Source organism: Leptinotarsa decemlineata, unplaced genomic scaffold, assembly GCF_025532065.1.
Source record: "Leptinotarsa decemlineata unplaced genomic scaffold, Ldec_3_MD MMD2_tig00000199_RagTag_RagTag, whole genome shotgun sequence".
Taxonomy (NCBI): Eukaryota; Metazoa; Arthropoda; class Insecta; order Coleoptera; family Chrysomelidae; genus Leptinotarsa; species Leptinotarsa decemlineata.
The window spans coordinates 3,251,958-3,264,906 of NW_027412544.1; the positions used below are offsets into that span (position 1 = coordinate 3,251,958).

Consider the following 12,949-nt stretch of genomic DNA (forward strand, 5'->3'; position numbering starts at 1 on the left):
TTCTGGGGATTGTACCTATCAACTTCATCTTATTGCCAATACATTCTTCATTTTGGATAGTGATACCAATATTATTTTAGTTTTGTTATGGTCATTTTTTTATACGTAAAAAAGTTTCATCCTTTTCACTGTCTTCAAAATTTACTAGAATATTATCAGAAAATATGATATGGTAATTGAATAAAAATATATATTTTCTGATTGTACAATATTTATATTTTTATGAACTAAAAACAATGAGCTTCATGATGTCAATAAAATCTTATCGTGATTAACAAGTAACAATATGAATTATAAAAAAATCATAACTCATGTGTATTACGAAAAATATTCATCAAAAATAATCAGTTTTCAAAGTCAGTTCCGATCGTTTTTCTGTATAACATAACTAGGCTCTATAACAAAATCCCAAATGATTTGAAAAATCTGTCCATTCCTTTTCTCAAATTCAAATGAGGTCTTCTATCAGGTGAATTATCACTGTGAATTTGTGTTAGTTGTAATCCGTAATTTGCTATGTTATGCTATGTTGAAACTTCAGGGATAATTGAAGTAAACAGTAGTCTATGCTTGTTTGCTTACAATACGTTGAGTTGTCACACCCTATACTAAATCAGTTCAGTTAGTTGAGTGGACGAAAGCATTTGTTCCACCCCTCTTCGGTTGCGAACTAATGCTAACAAATAAGAAAAAAAATGCAACTAATATTATAATGGTTATGAGAGTTTAAAGCATCCTGACTGCGACTTCAACATCAAAAGTTTTCCATCACGTAAAGATTTTGAGTTATAGTTATTTTTATTTTATACAAAAATTTTCACATATTATATAAAATCAAAACAAGAAAAAAACAATAAATTTTGAGGATAACAAACTTTATTTACAATACACATGAAAAAACATTCAAATGAAATCTTTTGTGCATAACTTTTTTGCAAATGTTGATTTTCGTGTATATGTTTCATCGTTTACCCTCATAAGGAACCAACAATAATCCCCCATCATTGCTGCATTGTCAGTATGTCTTGGTGGAACATTTCTCCTTGTTCGTTACTGACATCACCCAAGTTTTCTTGAAAAAAATTCAAATGGGAGTGAAAGAAAAGGATTTTGAGAGACATGCGACATCCCATTCTGCAGTAGTTTTCAAGTAGTTCTTCTACAAGTGTTTCGTACTTTTCTACTTTTTTGTTTCTTAAAACCTCCGAAACAATTCTTTTGAAAGAACTCCACGCAACTAATTCAACAATACTTAATTTTTCATGAAACTGTTGATCACTTAGTAGTTTTCTAATTTGTGGTCCAACAAATATACCTTCCTTGAGCTTTGCATTACTTAATTTTGGAATAACGTGTTTGAGATATTTAAGATATTGTGTAATGCTTTTACAAAATTTTTCATTAACCTCAATTTAATGTGTAATGGAGGTAACAAAACGTGTTTGGGATTAACAAGAGACATATTCTTCACATTAGCTTGACCTGGAATATATTTATCTCTCGGAGGCCATTCTTTTACTTGCCCTACAGTTCCAAAGGCAAAGAAAACAGCAAAACTTCGTAAATCTGCCCTGAAGACATAGTAATAGTCCTATGACTTTAAGGTCACCACATATTTGCCACTTATACGTATTATAACTTTTGCCTTTAGAATAAGTAACATAGTTTCGCATGTTTTCTCCATAGCAACTGCATGTGCAAGATGAAGAGAGGGTCTTTTGTTACCAGAACGGCTTTTAAACTTGTTTTAGACGAATCTATAAATAAACGCCATTCATCCGGGTTATGTGCAAATCCTAATTTATCCATCACATTTGGATTTACCCAAACACAGATTTTATCCTGCATAGTAAAAACGAGGATAGCTCATGGTTACGTTTCCTAAATATTGTAACTTTGGTTTTAGGGGCTAGTAAATTCCATAGTTGTAATCTAAACCCTACCCTAATAGTTCATCATTCTCTTTGGACAAGTGGAGGAAAAGAGGAAAAGCAAACTTGGAATGTCGTGTTCATTAAATTTTTATAAAAAAAATCATAACTCAGAACTTTTACATTTTCGCATATATGGTCCAAAAATTAACAAAGAACTGCCTTGTGCATTACAGTTGTGAATTGGCTGTAAACTAGTGTAATTGAAAGCATGTATCTCCTATTATACAGGGTGTAACTAAATAAGTGTAAAACATTCAAGGAGGTGATTACTCATCGAAAAAGTTAGGATTTTTCATATGAAGAAATTTTATTGGAGCATCCCTTGTTAATAACAGCCCCTTAGAGGGGGTACAAAAAATTTGTATAACAAATGTCTCTTGGGTTTTTTGCCCAAAATAAACCAGTTCGCAGCAAAAAATTATTTTAGGAACAACTACAGAGATACATCGTCATAAATGCGAAAATACGAAACTAATCTATCTAGTAGGTCGCTATTAGCGATAGTGACAATTAAATTGGTATGACGCTGTCAGTTTGTGAATTGTCGAAATTGAATTAATACTATTTGTGTGTTGTTGTTCTGTTCTGAATTTGTTACTTCAATAATTCACTTGAATTGAAGGGGTTATATTTTCAGGAGTGATTAATATCTAGAAGATATGCTGAAATGTATCCTCAACGCCAGCATCCTTCACATAGAATATTTGCTCGACTTCATCAACGATTACGAGAATATGATTCATTCGACAAAATAACGCAGGATTGTGGTCGCCATCGAAAAGTAAGAACACCACACCTTGAGGAAGCAGTACTTAATTTGATTGAAGAACAACCTACTACCAGTACTAGAAAGATTGCTTTCCAGCAAAATGTTGAGCATATGACGGTGTTTCGTATTTTGAAGGAACAACTCTTATGCCCTTACCATTTTCAACGAGTACAGTACAACGAGTACAGGCACTGTTACCGCGAGACTTTCCGAACCGTCTTGAATTTTGCAATTGGATGGTGGAAATGATTAGAAGAAATTGTGACTTTCTGAAGACGATAGAGTTCACAGACGAATGTAGTTTTTCTCGGGACAAGATTATTAATTTTCATAATTACCACATATGGGCTGATGAAAACCCTCACGCTATTGTCGAAACTAATCATCAAGAACAGTTTTCTCTTAACGTGTGGCTCGGAGTTATTGGGGATGATTTAATTGGGCCTCATTTTCTACCTCCTCGATTAGATGGTGAGGCATACGTTCAATTTTTAAGAGAAGTGCATCCAGTACCGCTGGATGAAGTTCCTTTGGGTGTCAGAAGGGATATGTTTTTTATGCATAATGGGGCTCCCGCCCATTTTAGTCAAGTAGCACGTCAGCATTTAACTGAAACATATGCAAATCAGTGAATAAGTCGTGGAAGACCACAGAACTGACCCGCTCGGTCCCCGGATCTCAATCCTCTCCATTTTTCTATTTGAGGCCATTTACAGCATTTGGTTTATCGTACTCCTATTCGCGATGTAGAGATGTAGGGTAAACAGAGACTCCAGGAATATTTGAGCGAATACGTGGCTCAATGCGCCGACGTCTAGACACATGCGTAATGTCTGAAGGTAGACATATTGAACATTTACTATGATTTCCACATGTTGTGTGTTTTGTTATTAATAAATTAGTTTTGTTTATTACCCTTTAATCGTTTAATGCAGCTACTAACTACAAAATAACAATAAATCCACTTCGCATTTATGACGATGTATCTCTGTAGTTATTCGTGAAATAATTTTATGCTGCAAACTGGTTTATTTTGGGAAAAAAACCCAAGAGACATTTTTTGTTAAGAATGAAACAGGCTATCGGAAATAAATTTTTAAATGGTAAACTAATGATAAGACAAAAAGTTACATTGGAAATAAATTTTAGGGGTTGCGTTTTCCACCCTTTACAACCATAGGGTAAACCAAATATATTACTGGCTAAGTGTCTTTTTGGTAGTACAAAACTTCAGGTTAATTTCAATATTGTTACTTTTTCAGTGCTTGTGAAAAAAATTGTTATATAAATTTTATGTACCCCCTTTAAAGGGCTGTATCTTAACAAGGGATGCTCCAATGAAGTTTCTTTATATGAAAGATCCAATCTTTTTTTCGATGAGGAATCACCTCCTCAAATGTTTTACACTCATTCAGTTACACCCTGTCATTTATTATCAGTTTTGTATGTTTACTCGTTCCTTAATTGAGCAAGTTCGTTTAATTCACTAATTTTATTTCATGTTGCATTTTTCCCCAAGGATAAACACTACATATGTTTCTTGAGAAATAAATTATTATGTTGTTGGTTAAAAAGGTAGATAAATAAAACGCATCGGCTAAACTTTTCCATTTATTTTTGTGAAACAGCAAATATGTGAATTTATATTATGTTCATATATTTTCTTAAAATTAGTATTTATAATATATTAACGAATTTAAAGAAAATTGAGGCACCTGAATAGCGGCTATCACTGTAAAGTACACTCGTTGCTTTGAGGTGCACATGCATACGTAAGTACAGTGTTTCTGTGGAAAAATAAAACAATAGATATGCATAACAGGTTCGTTCACATTAAAAACAAACTCCAAATGCACTCTTATGAGTTTTCATACAAGATTCCTTATTCTCAAAATTGACATGTAGCATTTATTTTTCCAAATAATTGACTATGTGTCTCAACGCGTCATATTTATCTAAAAATCATAATCTACGAGTAGGGTGATTAAAACTCATAACCGAAATATAAAACCAACAGAGTTGTACCTATAAGAAGTTGGGATGATTGACCAATGTTTCCATATTTATTCAAGTAATTAGAATCGGTTGGCCGCCCTTTCGAAATATATTGTAAACTGATCGGGAATATTTGCCTGACGACTACTGATAATCAATAGTTTGTCAGTTCCTGAAAGTCAATCATCTCAAAAATATACACTAAAAATATTTCAATCAGATTTTAATGAATCTGAAGTGTCCAAATGTTCGGTTAGATAGTTGACATTCAAGGTTCCTTTCTATTTTCTATAAATGGCTTCCAGTACCCCAACACAGGAACACTTTTTCATGTGAAATTATTGAACCGACCCTCAGCTAACATATGATAATTGAAAACCCATCTTTTCTCTAACAACGAAAACATCTCCTACTTTGCCTCTTTGTTTATTTATACACATCAATACGTATCCAATAGTCAAAACTAACTTAATACGATAAAATCCAATACCTGCCGCCATTATTCTTTAATTAATTTAATTAAACTAAAACAGAAAAAATAGCGGCAGACATTTCACATCTAACAGTACATCAAACACTTTACAAATATTACAGTAAAAAAATATTCTAAATGATGATGATAAGGTGCCTAATTTATAGGCAACAAAACGTTGTATATGACCAGTACCGTATGACGAGAATAAAATGAAAAGATATTTATAAAAATTAAAAATAATTCAACAAAAGGTACGCGAAGCACCTAAGAACTAATTCTATATTATGTACAAATGTGGAGTTTTCAATATATATTCAGGAAACGAAAGATTAACTGAAAATTCAAAGTATTCTGAAATGTTCAGAGATAAGTGCTCTGATACAAAAATCAAATGTTGAAGTTTCCTGAGTGTATTTGAAGCACGATGAATTGGTCTCGAAATACAAGCAAAAAAAATGGAAACCGGGACTTAAAACTGATGAATCAGTAACTCAAACGATGAATAATGATAACAAAATGCAAAAGATCAACCCAGTTGTGCGTTTGAACTCCACAAGTTCGACGGTATTTTGACATAACACGATGCTGCTCCTTAATTCATTATGTTTATTCTTATTTTACATTATGTATAATAAATCTGGCCTTAAATATAAATTACAAATTTAAAAAAATTTCCTATAAATCGAAAAACATTTTTTCAGGGAATTTGAGCTGCCAACCTACCGCTTCAGATTTTTAGCAAAACCTCATCAATTGGCATCTATGAACTTAAAGTGTAGAAAATGGCACCAGTAACATAAAAATGAATAGAAGTTTTCACTGGATGACTCAAAAAGTACCAGAGGTGAAATTCTTCTGTTTGAAAATATTATTATTGTCTAAAGAGCACATGAATATGTGAACATTATGTATTTTATAAATACATTTCTTTGGACACTTTGGGCGACTATACTAGCTGTTTGTCACGTGTGTTTTCACAACACATGTCATATTCAGGGATAGAAAACTTCAAATAAAGACAACTTTTTTTTCAGTTATACCGTTAGCAAACAACTTTGAAACCAGTAACCAGTTATGGCAATTTCAAAAAACAAGTTAGAAGAGCAATATAATGCATGAGGGCCAACCATTTGCAACAGCTTCCATCCTCTACACTAAATTTTGACAAGAAAGTATTTTTCAATTGTAATCGATTCGAAAGCTTATGACATACGCATATAGAACCTGTTTCAATTTTTGAGCATTGCGTTTTGAAATTTTCATCATCATTTCCATCTAGCATAATAACATCATTATTACCGTAATATTGACAACATTCTTTTGATTAGAGTGTGACTAAATGGACACTTTCTGAATATGTGAATTCGAAACAGTAGATCTGGAATGGCCACCACCATTACCTGATCTAAGTTCACATAAGTATTTATGAAATGAATTGAAGCCTTTGTTGTATGGTTTCGAGGCATTGTAATTCGGTTGAACATAATTACTTAAGAATATACGAAGAAAAATGTTGAAAACTTCCAACATTTTTTTATGTTTTCTACTACTGAGATGCAAAGACTTTCGAAACATGTTTCGTAAGGAACTAAAGTGCGTTCACTGGTAAATATCATCTCAGAAATTATACGACTTTTCGAGCCATCCAGTGCAGTGATAATATTTTTGTAATATTATGGACATAAAAAGCATATTTATTTCTGTACAAACAAGTATTAATGAGCATAACACGAGATCATTATAACAAGATTACACTGTCAACGGTTGCACAACAGATAAAACAGCGGCGCAGAATCTACATCAATTGATTCCTTGGTTGCAGAAGTTTTTTCCTGAAACAAAAAAAATATATTAACATTTTTTTGTTTGCAATAATATTCCAGGATTAATTGAATTAATGATATTTATGTGTGTAAAAATTTTATAAAGACCCTGTTTTCCTTTTCATGTAACATTTTTTTGTTTTGTTGGAATATTCATACTTGCGGAAATGAGAAAAACGAAGATAAATCATATTGATATATTCCTGGGGTTTCCAGTTTTCAGTATTGATGATTCACAATTTTCTGACTGAATTGAGATAATGATTTTTTCGGAATAATAATTGTTATGTAAATATTTAAGGGAAAAGGTCGAAGTCCTCTTCTTAACGTACAAAAACGAACTCTATACTAATAAAAATGTTAAAGTTTATGAGGATGTATGTATGTATGTATGTATATTTGTGGCTTTTTCACACCTAAACAACTGAACGGATTATATTACTTCTACTTTTGGAACTTTACATAAAAACAGCTTATATATCAAAATAATAACGATAAGTATTCAGTGAGTCGAAAAAAGTCTTGCTCCCTGAGAGCTATCTTGTCGTGCGCTATCTATACCGTTGGAGTTGCATGCAGATTATGTACCGTGAGATTGTTTATCTCATATAGTTCTAAATGAAAGTCCGGGAGAGCATATATCTTCCTCTTATGTGGTAGCCACTATATGCAAAATACTGAGCTATAAATACAATTAAATTGCATAATTTTTTTTACAATGCACATTCTAAAATATCTGTCAAATTCTTATAAAAATTTAGTGTTGGAAACATCTGTATATCGAAAACCCACTCATAAGGGATAGTATCTGAACCAGGAATCCAACCACCATCAATCGACTAAGAGAGGAATCATCAAGACTCTACTAGACCATGCTTTCGGGCTCTGCAATACAAAGGAAGGTCTCGAAAAGGAACTAGGCATCATCAAAAATGATCTTCAACGAAATGGTTACTCCAGAGTGATGGTGGAACAAACAGGCTTAAGCTAGAAGACAGCAAAAGCTCCACAAGGAAGAAGAACCGCCACAACCAGTACTTGTACTTCCCTACATCAGAGGATTGTCGGAAAGGATAAGAAGGATTGGGTCCAAGTATAACAACAGAACCTGCTTCAGATATGGGAACACTATCCGTAGCAGTCTCACGAAAACCACGCCACCAAACGCGCGGACTGCGATTCCAAGAATTGCATTTACCGGATACCCTGCGAGTGCGGAGGATCATACATCGGTAAAACTAAGAGGCCATTGAAAGTTCGAAACACACACAGCGAGTAGAAACCAGCAAATCCGGAATAGCAGAGGATGTTTGGACTCATCAACATAACATCAAATGGGCTCAAGCTGAAATCATCCACAAGGAGGAACAGTGGTTTAGGAGAAAATTCAAAGAAGCTGCATATATGTTGTCCAACAACGCATTTAGTCACGCGAACGTAGATATACGTAACATATGGAAACCTCCAATCAAGCGAAACATGACCAATTGATCCTGAAGGTCTTCTAAATTTTCAAGACAGAAGTATGGCCGACCAAAACACAAAATAGGATAAAGTCGCCCCGGAGCGCCAATTAATTTTTGTTGTTGTTTCATAATTTCATAATTTGGATAAAGAAAATAACTTTTGTCTGATTTCTACGGAATAACGAATAAAAACTCTAATTCCTGAAAAAGTTCCGATTGTTATTTACTATAATCTAGAAAGTGTTATTAGGAAAATGTAACATTAATAGGTGAATGGATAATTTCCATTTATAAGTAGCTTAAACAAGGAACGAATATTACTCTATCAAAATAATACAATTTTCAACACCAGAGATAAACAAAATTTGATTCAGTAATTCACAAAATTTTCAACAATTTCAGGTAAATGCATCTTTAATTCACTTTCAGCTGTGAAAGGGTGTATGTGGGTAAGCCGATAATAGTTTGAACTCGCCACAAGCAAAGTTTGTGTTCCACTTCATTATTTAATCTGCTCCATGAATAGACACAAACTGCATTGCAACAGCACATAATCTTTGAAAAACAGATTGAATGTCTAGCTTGTCTATTGAAAACGAATTATATAGTCTAAATTTCGGACGCATTAAAACAAAATGAATTAAACTCTCTGTAACTTATATATCTACTCATGTATTCCTTATGTATTCCTTCACTTGCATGTCTGTTCAAAATATTTTTGACGTAAAATTAAGGTCTAATTTTTTGATGGCCGATTTTTAGCATGAGTGACACGGTATGCCGGGAATATGCTTCACAATTGGGATCGAACCCTCACTCACAATCCCGGTGGTTTCATGTTTACGGTCCACTACCAACCAATTACCGTCTGAAAATACTTTGAAATAGTTCAGTGTTCAGCGTGATGATTCTGCCTACTTACTGAAACACTGTATAATTTGAACTCTATAATGTATCATGTATAATTATTATAACTACACAAAATAGAGGTGAAAGAGATTGTATCTATGTGAAAATATTGGCAAAAAATCCAAGTTTGTTTGTTTTTTTTTGACCTGAAACCCTTTGAGTATCCACCTCATTGGGATACCTCCACAAAAAAAAAACTATATATCATCCTTCGCTTTTAATGGCCCGTCACTTAACATGGCGTCAAATTTGTCTTGATGCAGCTGATACTGATCTTCAAATATGCACCGGTTTCGCGATCTTTCAACTTTCCTGCTCTCACGGATTCAGTCAGGTTATAACACATTAGGATATAAATCTAAAGAAATGAACTCTAAACGTGCAAGCCAGTCTCGGATATACCTACAAATAAGGTTGAATGCACTGACGCCTATCAGAAAATAACTACTCCCCTTGCTAATACCACGAAAAGCGTTGTATTATATCTGACAGGCGTCAGCGTAGGAATTTTCTGCATATGCAGGATTCAATTATGGAACGAGCACACTTTCACACCGGTTTCGGGGTCATTAGCCACTCATCATTGCAAGATAGTGGCCATCATCGACCTAAAGGCAATGATATTCCATAGGAATCGGGCAAATTTCGGATATGCTGTTGGTTAGTACCTCGTCCACTAGATGGAGTGACATTGTGTTGTTCGCACCAACTTAGGAAGAGGAATGAAATACTCTGAAAGAATTCCTATTTTCAATTATTGAATATCATCGACTTTAGGTCGATGATGGCCACTATCTTGCACTGACTTGTGGTTAATGAGCCCGAAACTGGTCTGCAAGTGTGCCGGTTCCAAAATTGAAGGTCGACTCTTTCAGTTGTATTGCCAATTGCATATGCAAGAAATGTTCTGTGAAGATTCCTGCACTGACGCCTGTCGGATATAATCCAACGCCCTTCGTGTTATTATCCAGTAGGTATATCCGAGACTGGCTTGAACGTTTGAAGTTCATTTCTTTAGATTTGTTTACTGCCAGTCTTCAAGCATAGCCCATTGACTAATAAGAAACATTAGGAGATGTTTGAAGGTGGTTGACAATGTTACGTGGTGCATTTCATCAGTTCGGACTTCCATTATCCAATATGATATAAATTGATTTGAAATCCCTGAAAGAATCTGTAAAAAAATTAAAAAGATTAGCTGAAAAACAATTGTATTGAGCAAAAAACTGAAATTACAATGGAATAACATACAAGCAACAACAAAAAAAACAAAAAAATTTAACTATTAACACGAGCTGAAAAATTATTAACAAGAAATGAAAATTAAAAATATGAAATTGAAAGATTCCAAACCGATTTTCATTTCTTGTTAATAATTTCTTAATTTTTTCAACTCGTGTTAATAGTTCATTTTTTTTGGTGGTTTTTTTGGTTGTTGCTTGTATGTTATTTCATTGTAATTTCGGTTTGTTGCCTGATAAAATTGTTTTTCAGCTTATCATTTAAATTTTTTTACAATAATAAAATTAAATTTTTTTCAAGGATAAAAAACACGCACTTCAGGCAAATCCATAGAGCGCGGTAAGAGCGATGCCTGTGCGAAAGTAGCGTTTCACATTCGATTTAAATCGTTGGAGATTAAATTTATTTGGAAAAACGATCTCAGGAAGTTCATTCCAGTTCTTCAAATAAAAGATTTTTTGAACAGTGAAGTTCGAGGTGTACTGAGTTGAACCTCAAAACGATGAGCTATGAAAGTCCGTCGCGTATTTCTGATATGTACCGTTCTTGGTAGAATCAAATGTGCCAAGTCACTTAAATATTTTCCGTGAAATAATCTATAGAAGAGAGACAAGTCTCCAACCTTTTTTAAATGTTACAGACCTCATACTATTAAGATTGCAAGTGATGTTTGTGTCTCCAATAGGGCGGTTTTATTCAATGTGAAGGTTTCAAAGAAGCTATTGTATAGCGAAACGCGTGTTGCGTTTTTGTTAAACTGTCTTGAATAAATTATAAATAACGGGCGTAAACACAAATTGGCAAATTTATAATGAACGAATACTTAGGAAAATAGCAGCTTGTGCATTGCTTTACGTTTGAAATAATATATTTCATTAAATTATGTATTATACAGATATTATTTAATCTTCTTCTTGAAGATGATCACTTGGTGATCTAAACACGTATCGAGGTGTTGAAATAACGGTTTGGAGTTGGGATAAAACTCCAGTAATATTAAATACTGCCCCAAAGATTTCAAACAGTGAATGTTTTGACGTACCTGAAGTAATATAAAAAACGCATGGATAAAATTCCAGTTGGATTTAATTCGTCTAGGAGTCGTAAATGTGGAAAATACAGTTTACTTCTTTCCTCAGACACTCCTTATTATTAATTGACTGCATATTGAAGTCAAGTATTTGCAGTTTGATTTCTTTTTTTCCTGAATGATGAAACTTTGACTCTATTTCGTTTTTGTTTGTGAAGACAATAACCTGGATGTTTTCTAAGAAGGACGTATTTTGTGGGTGTGCTTGATGGAGATCAAATTTGTTTTATGTTTGTGATGGTAGATTATTAGGCTCAGAAAATATAGATAGATAGATAGACATATAGATAGACAGATTATTTAACCACATTATGTAAAAAAACTATTTGTAGCAAATCAAAACAATGATGTTTTGAGTCATACAAGCATATGTACAACCAACAAACATTTCAAATAGGTTACAAACGAAATAAAAAAACACAACTCTCACCAGTGGAGACGCAAATATATATGGGAGATGTAATGATATGGTAATTAAAATTGAAGGAAATATATGGTAATTAAAGACCACAATTAAAATCATTCAGATTCAAACATGTGAGTCGGTGTGGCCAGGTACTCGTTAACAGTATAAAAACAATGTGTTGTCACGAAATTTTTTGGTAAACCTCTTGAAACTAAATAAAGATAGATATTTAACTGTAGAGTTTCACCCTGCGTGGTCTTAAGAGATTGGAACCTCTAGTGTTATGTTCATGAACCTGTAGATTGGTCAAATGTTCATTTTTGTGGTTATGAATTTTCAATAGAAACTGATAGATAAAAGATACAGGGTACCGTTATTATGTTCATTTTTCTGAAAAGAGGCCGGCAGGTATCTCTGAAACCATTCGTAACCAATAGTAAGAATATTTTTTTAGCATAGGGGCAATTTCCCCTAAGTAAAGTTTCGTAGCTAACATGGGAATTGAAAAAAGCATAGTATGCCAATAGAAGTGTGTTCAAGTTGGCATGTCATTATTTGCGATTCACCTAATCAGTAGCCACTTCTGTATTACCTTCAAAAAATTGTACGTCCCAAAAAAGCCACGCTAATCCGAATTTCTATAAATATCGTACATATTATTCAAAAGATGTAAATTATTTTATGCCCGCTGCAAAAGGTATCAGATTAAGAATATGAAAAAATGAAAGAATGAAAAAAAATTCAAAATCGGAGCTGTTTTTGAGGACTTTCCCAAGATGCATTATTACAAATATAATTTCGTGTATGCATCAAAATATTATTTCGTACTTTTTGAATTCG

At 33.3% G+C, this 12,949-nt stretch overlaps 1 protein-coding gene across 2 annotated transcripts in view; it reads right to left on the reverse strand.

Annotated features, from left to right (window-relative positions):
• Nucleotides 1–4,301: 4,301 nt before the first annotated feature.
• foxo (forkhead box, sub-group O) overlaps nt 4,302–12,949 on the reverse strand; it is a 482,994-nt gene continuing 474,346 nt past the window's right edge. For both annotated transcript variants that reach the window (XM_074172805.1, XM_074172803.1), the window contains one exon: nt 4,302–7,005. The gene's annotated coding sequence lies outside the window, so the exon portion shown is untranslated. The remainder of the gene's footprint in view (nt 7,006–12,949) is intronic.